This window comes from Neovison vison, chromosome 6 (genome assembly GCF_020171115.1).
Source record: "Neovison vison isolate M4711 chromosome 6, ASM_NN_V1, whole genome shotgun sequence".
NCBI classification, from domain to species: domain Eukaryota; kingdom Metazoa; phylum Chordata; class Mammalia; order Carnivora; family Mustelidae; genus Neogale; species Neogale vison.
The window spans coordinates 186618753-186625553 of record NC_058096.1 but is presented as its reverse complement, the minus strand read 5'-3'; the positions used below and the strand labels follow the sequence as shown (position 1 = coordinate 186625553).

The following is a 6801-nucleotide window of genomic DNA, read 5'->3' as shown; positions in this document are numbered from 1 at the left end:
TTATAACTTCTAACTTCAGTTATTTGAATGCCATTGCTTTTATCTAGGAAAGCAATTTATTTTTGTATTCTGTGAATTTGCTGTGCTCATTTATCCATTCAAGAAGTTTTCTGGTAAAATCTTTGGGATTTTCTAGATAGACAATTATGTCATCTGTGAATAAAGACACTTTTCTTTCTTTCCTTCATGACTTCTTAACATCAGAAAATAAAGAAGTCTGAGAATGTAATAGAAAAACACAAAAGATCCTTTTTCAGTTCTTTCTTATATTTCCTTTGGAGTCCTTTTTCTTCAAAAATTCAGCACAAGTACAGTTAAGCCTTCCTCCATACTAGGTACATTGCAAAAAGAGGAAAAAGTTGTCATATATTTACTTACAGAGGGTTGTGATATATTTACTTATATTTACATATATTTATTTAAGAAACATTTCTTAAACAGAAATTTCTCTTTTTTAAAAAAAGATTTTATTTATTTGGGAGAGAGAGAGTGAGATAACAGGAGCAAGGGGAGGGGCAGAGGAAGAGAGAGAAGCTGACTCCCCGCTAAGCCCAACATGGGGCTTGATCCCTGGACTCCAGGATCATGAGCTGAGCCTAAGACAGTCACTTAACTGACTGAGCCACCCAAGTGCCCCTTAAACAGAAATTTCTAAGAATTTCTAAGGAGGAAATGAAAATTAAACATGTCATCAGTATTCCAGATTTGGTTCAATATTCCAAATCCTGCCCTTTGATGGACTAACAGCTATATTTTTGTAATATAATTTTAACTCAAAAATTCTTACAAAAGATACATTATAGTTTCTGTTTTTAAGAATAAAATTGGACATTATTAATGTAAGTATTTGTATACCTATAATCCAGTCATAGAACATTCCTTTTTCAAGGGCAAAGCAATAATCTCTGGAAGCTCTAGCTTCCAGTTGTTGACTCCTTCAGGAATGTGCAAGTAGATTCTTGCAGTGAAATTAATGTATAACCATTACACAAAAACATGCTGATTACACACTGATAGTATATTGATTACCGATCTAAGCAGAAGAGGAATGGCTATCACCACCACAAACATGAATTGAGCCATTAGGTGGATTGCAACAAGCTAATATAAGATCCACAAATACTGACCTGAAATGTACAGAAATTAATTTAATAGCAAACCAGACTAAGATAACATGGGCAACTAAATGCATCAGCAGTCTGAATTTCCAACTGCAAGCAGTAGCAATATAAGAATTCCTTACTGTGAGGGGTGCCTGTGTGGCTCAGTCCTTGAGCATCTGCCTTCAGCTCAGGTCATGATCCCAGGGTCCCAGGATGGAGCTGGCATTAGGCTCCCTGCTCAGTGGGAGGCCTACTTCTCCCTCTCCCACTCCCCCTGCTTGTGTTCCTGCTCCTGCTGTTTTATCTCTCTCTCCCTCTGTCAAATAAAGTCTTTTTTAAAAAATTCCTTACTGTGGAACAAATAACTTAGCAAGTTAGGATTCATTTAGGCAAAGTTGCATTTACTCATTTTGCATAAATGCATGCATTGTATGCAAAGCATTGTGACAAATTAAGAGAGTGTGGTTAAAAGATAGAAATAAATGCATTTGGCTTTTGCCTTCTTAATTGTATTAGACTCCTAGGTCAAGCCTTAGTAATTTGGAGGGACTGGCTTCAATAGAAAAAGAACTTTACTTGATAGGAATGTCTTGTGTCCTAAGGGTGACAGTGAAAAGGAGCCCCAGGAAGCCTGTGGAGGCATAAAGCAGGGCACTGAAGAATACAGCAGATTCCCTCTCTGCCTGTCATCTTTGACTTCCTCGTATATACATTTTATGCTGTCTTACCTTCAGACCTGCCTTTCTGCTCTCCTGTTTACATAATAAAAAATAGTTGTCCGTTTACAAATTCAACAAACATTTATGGAATGTTCATCATTCCAATCCTTGAGTTGGTTTTTTTTTTTTTTTTTTTAAAGATATATTTATTTATTTGAAAGAGAAAGTGTGTGAGCCCGGAGAGGGTCAGGAAAGAGGGAGAGAAAATTTCAGCAGACTCCACACAGTGTAGAGCTCAACGTGGGTCTCAATCACATAACCCTGAGGTCGTGACCTGAGCCAAAATCAAGTCAGATGCTTAAGCAACTGTGCCACACGGCACTCCTCCAAGCCTTGTTTTACATACTTGAGTACAGACAGCAGTGAAGAAGGACAGGACACCTACCCTCATTGAGCTCATTACCCTAGTGTATAGACACAGGCAATAAACAATAAACATCAAAAATAAGATATCAGTAAAACGTCAGTAAGTGTTAAGTGCCAAAGGGAGACCACGTGGGCTGCAAATAGGGAAGGGCATTTACAACTCTGGGTGGGATATCAGCATAGGCCTCATCGATAGGATAACATTTGCAGAAAGACTGGAGGAAGTGTGAGATTTGGTCATGTAGATATCTGGAGGAAGAACGTTATGGGCAGAGGGAATGATCTGGGTAAAAGTCTCCAGAGGGAGTGTGCTATAGGTGTATGAAAGCTAGTGTGCCTGGAACAGAACTGAAGGATCAAGAGGTGCCCACTGAGAGATCACAGGCCCACAGGTCCTGTGGAACTTTGCAGGCTATTTTAAGGACTGGTTCTTTTTTCCTTGAGGACAATGGAGTCGTGAGAGGCTTTGAGGAAATGAATGACATGATTTAATTTCAGGGTTGAATCTTACTGTCTGAGCTATGTGGAGATGGATAAATAAATCCAGCAGTCTCTCTCCTACTTCTTCTCAGGCTCTGTGAGGTCCCATACCCACCCCAGGCCAGGCCGATGGTTGCTTCCCAAGGAGCTGTGCCTCAGTAAGTGAGGCCAGCTTGCCTGAGGGCATATTGGCTTCCTCAGGAACCTGTGCCTGAGAGATGGGGCAGTGGGGTGGGAGAGGTTTTCAGGAACCGAGGAGCAGTTAGAGGAAAGAGTGTGAAGAGGCTGGAAACCGATTAGTTGCTCACTTCGTGTCAGTTACCAACTAACAGAATAAAATGTGTTCATAAAAATTTTCTCCCCATATTACCTGTAATAAGAGGGGTATTGGCAAAGTATGAAGGGAGGTTAGAAGGAGGCAAAAATCACTTTTATGTGGGTCGTTAAAACACTTGAACTTGAAAGACAGCTTGGATTTGGCCATCTGGGGATGGGGGCGGAGGTAGGGGTGGAAGAAGAGGTCATTTAATACAGAAAAAACATTATGTGCAAGAAGCCCTGAATGTTTCCTCCCCCAGGCAGGGGAAGGTAAAATAGAGCAAGACAGTATTTTATGCACAAATGATGCATGAGTTTACTCAGGAGACTGCGAAAGTGCTCAACAATAATGGGAAATTGTCTTAGCAAACACATCCTCCTTTTGCTTGTGCACCCCGACAAATAATAAGGTGAAAAGGTATTAGAACAAATGTTAATGCAAACCACAGAATTTGTATGAATATGATTGTTGCACAGTGCTCCTCTATTAGGAAGTCTATAGACACATTGATTAAAGCAGTAGGATATTTTCTTCCCTAAACTTCTTCCCTTTGGATATTTAAACTTGAACAGTAGTGCTAGTGAAACACTATGGTCCAAATTCCATAAGAAATACCAGAAGCACTTAACAAAATGATCTGTTTTAAGCCAGAGAGGAATCATCTGGGTGATTAAAATCTATGGAATGCTGAATTTGTTTCCTCAAGCTATTACTCCAAAATACAGTTCTGTTTACTTATTTTAACTTTATTTTGACCTCCCAAAGACTCTGTAGTACTTTTTTTTTTTTTTTTTGGCTAAAAATAATTAACATTCTCTTCCATGGAGGGATGTTGAAATTCTAAAGAACAGTTATCTTTTTAGGTCTTCTATTTTGAACAAAATATGTAAAATGTTCGACCTCAGGATTTTCTGTCAAAATTAGACAGGGATTTCTTTTTCTTCCTTCCTTCCTTCCTTTCTCTCTTTCTTTCTGTCTGTCTTTCTCCCTCCCCTTCTTTTCTTTCTTTCCTTCTTTCTTTCTTTGTCTTCCTTCCTTCCTTCCTCTCTCCTTCCCTCTCTTTCTTTCTTTCAATTTTTTTTTAAAGTCTGAGTTTATTTCTTAATGTGTATTTAAGTAGGTTATCATATGGGAAATATCATTAATCTATTATGATACAATGAGCTAAGGACTGTTTGTGAAAGACAATCCCATATGCAACACTTTTTTTTCACCATTTCTTCATTCAAACGCAAAGTCTCAAAACTAATTATAAATATAAAACTGTTTTATAATGTGTCATCCTGGCTATTCATTCATTCATTTGTTCATTCAAATTCAAAGATCCTTCCTCATTAAACTTATGTTCAAGAGAGAAGATAGCAAATAAATGTAAAATATGTAAATAAATTAAAGTAATTGCAAATGTTGAGACATGCTATAAAGAAAATAATGTAAGATAATGAAATCAGGAATACTGTGCAATGGATGGACTAATTTAGATTAGGAGGACAGTCAGAAACAGCATTTCTAAGGAGATTTTGTTGATTTGAGACCTGAATGATGAGAAAGAGCTAGTCTTGCAAAGAGGTGGGTGAAGAGCCCTCCAGATAGAGAGTATAGTCAAGTCAGCCCCTGAAGTTAAAATGAGTATGATGTATTGAAGGGTCAGAGAAAGGGCTTGAATAGTGTTGTCATAGTGCTTATAATGTAATACCTAAAAGATATCCTATTTCAAATATTGTGAATAATTTGTGATATCCCTTTTAACTAGGCCACCATGTAAAATCACACCCTGGGGACAGATGTGAATTTCAGGGATAAAAACATATTCCCAATATAAAAGGGGGAAAAATGGGAAAATAACAGATGGAGTTCATATCAACCATTCATTTAATTCAAAAACCAAGAGAAAGATTTTTTATTTATTTGACAGAGATCACAAGTAGGCAGAAAGGCAGGCAGAGAGAGAGAGAGGAAGGAAGGAAGCAGGCTCCCTGCTGTGCAGAGAGCCCAATATGGGGCTCGATCCCAGCACCTTGGGACCATGACCTGAGCTGAAGGCAGAGGCTTTAACCCACTGAGCCACCCAGGCGCCCCTTGAAACCAAGAGAAAGATTTTAAGAATAAGTATCTAAGTTGACATGTGGAAGATGTAAAAGAAGTTCCAAATTTTATGAAAAAATACCTGGCTAGAGCTTATCTTCTTTAATAATAAATAATCAGAATAAAAAAATGTATGGGCTTTTTACAAGGTTCTGTAACAAAAAAACATGGAGAACATGGTAATTGAGGCAGAGAATAAAGAAATGTTTCAAAATGTTTTAAAATTAACAGAAATGCCTCTATTTCCAGGAAGATGAAATAAATGCATTTTGCTTTATTTCTCCTGCTACATTCAACTAAACCTCCTAGACATTTTACATTTTTTAAAGCCTAAGAAGAGTGGGGAAAAACAGAAGGAAGACTGGCTAGGAGTCATGGGAGCTGAGAACAACACCAGCATGTATTCCTGGGTTTTCTTTGTATCTCCTATATCGTAGGCGTGGAGCTGAAGAAGCTAGCTCCTGAGAAATGCTAATGGGCATAGATACACACATACACACATAGACTCACACAGGCACATAAATACACACACACACACACACACATACACGCACACACCCTAACAAAAACATGTTCTCTCTAACCAAATGACCAGAAGGGAAAACCTAACAAGACAAAGTATTTTAGACAATAATCTTTCTGCTCTAGCCATACACTGCAGAAAAACTGTGACTCCATCTCCCCTTCCTGTCAGCAAAGGCTCAAAATGGAGTCTAGACTTCCTTACTCACCAGACTGTAACAAGTCTCCCCAGCTGGATTAGAGGACACTAAAAATGATTTCATGTGAACAACAGAAAGAATAAACTAAAAAAAAAAAAAGTAAAGAGAGTTAACAATATTTTAAGGATCTTTGGGATCCTTGGGACTATGACAAAAGATTGAATGTACATGTCTTTGGAGTTCTAGATGGAGAGAAAAAGGTGGCAGGGATGAAAAAGTAGTCAAAGAAACAGTAACTCAGCTTCCTGGTTTGTGAGGTTATGAATCTAGAGATTCAAGAAACTGAGAAAACCCCAGACAAGAAACCCAATGAAATGCAGACCGAGAAATGTCATAGCCAAATTTCTACACTTGATCTTAGCCAAAAGGCCGAGAAGCAATACCTAAAGAAAAACAAAAACCAAAAACCCTTCAAAACAGTAAGAGAGAAATGATATCTGCCCTGTAGAGGGGTTATAATTCAAGTGAGGGCAGATTTCTCAGGATAAACCATGGATGTCAGAAGTAAGTGGCACATTTTTCAAGTCCTAAAAGAAAAGAACTGTCTGCCTAGAATCCTATAACTAGCAAAAATATCCTATAGGGATGAAGGGGAAATCAAGACATCCTCAGATAATGGATAACTAAGAATTTGTCCCCAGAAGACTAAGCATAAGGTGGCTAAAGGGAGGTCTCTGAACAGAAAAATAAACAAACAAACAAATAAATAAATGAAAGAAACTTCCTGTAATGTCAGGAAAAAAGAATGTGGTGAGCAAAAATATGGTTGAATACAATTGATTTTCCATCTTAAGTTTTTAAAATGTGCTTGACAGTTGAGCAAAAATCTTAACACTGATATGATTCTAAATGTATGTAGAAGAATAATTTTAAAAACTATATCATGAACACAGTTTTGTAGGTAAGGACAAGAGTACTTCAAAATTATTTGCAAAATTTAAAAACAGAATATAATAGTTTTTAAAAAGTTTAAAGTTTTTTAAACTTTTAAAGTTTAAAAAAACTTA

General features: G+C 37.4%; 1 pseudogene; it reads right to left on the bottom strand.

The window, feature by feature from the left end:
• Window positions 1-6005: 6005 nt before the first annotated feature.
• LOC122910870 lies at window positions 6006-6175 on the bottom strand (annotated as a pseudogene).
• Between the last annotated feature and the right edge of the window lie 626 nt (window positions 6176-6801).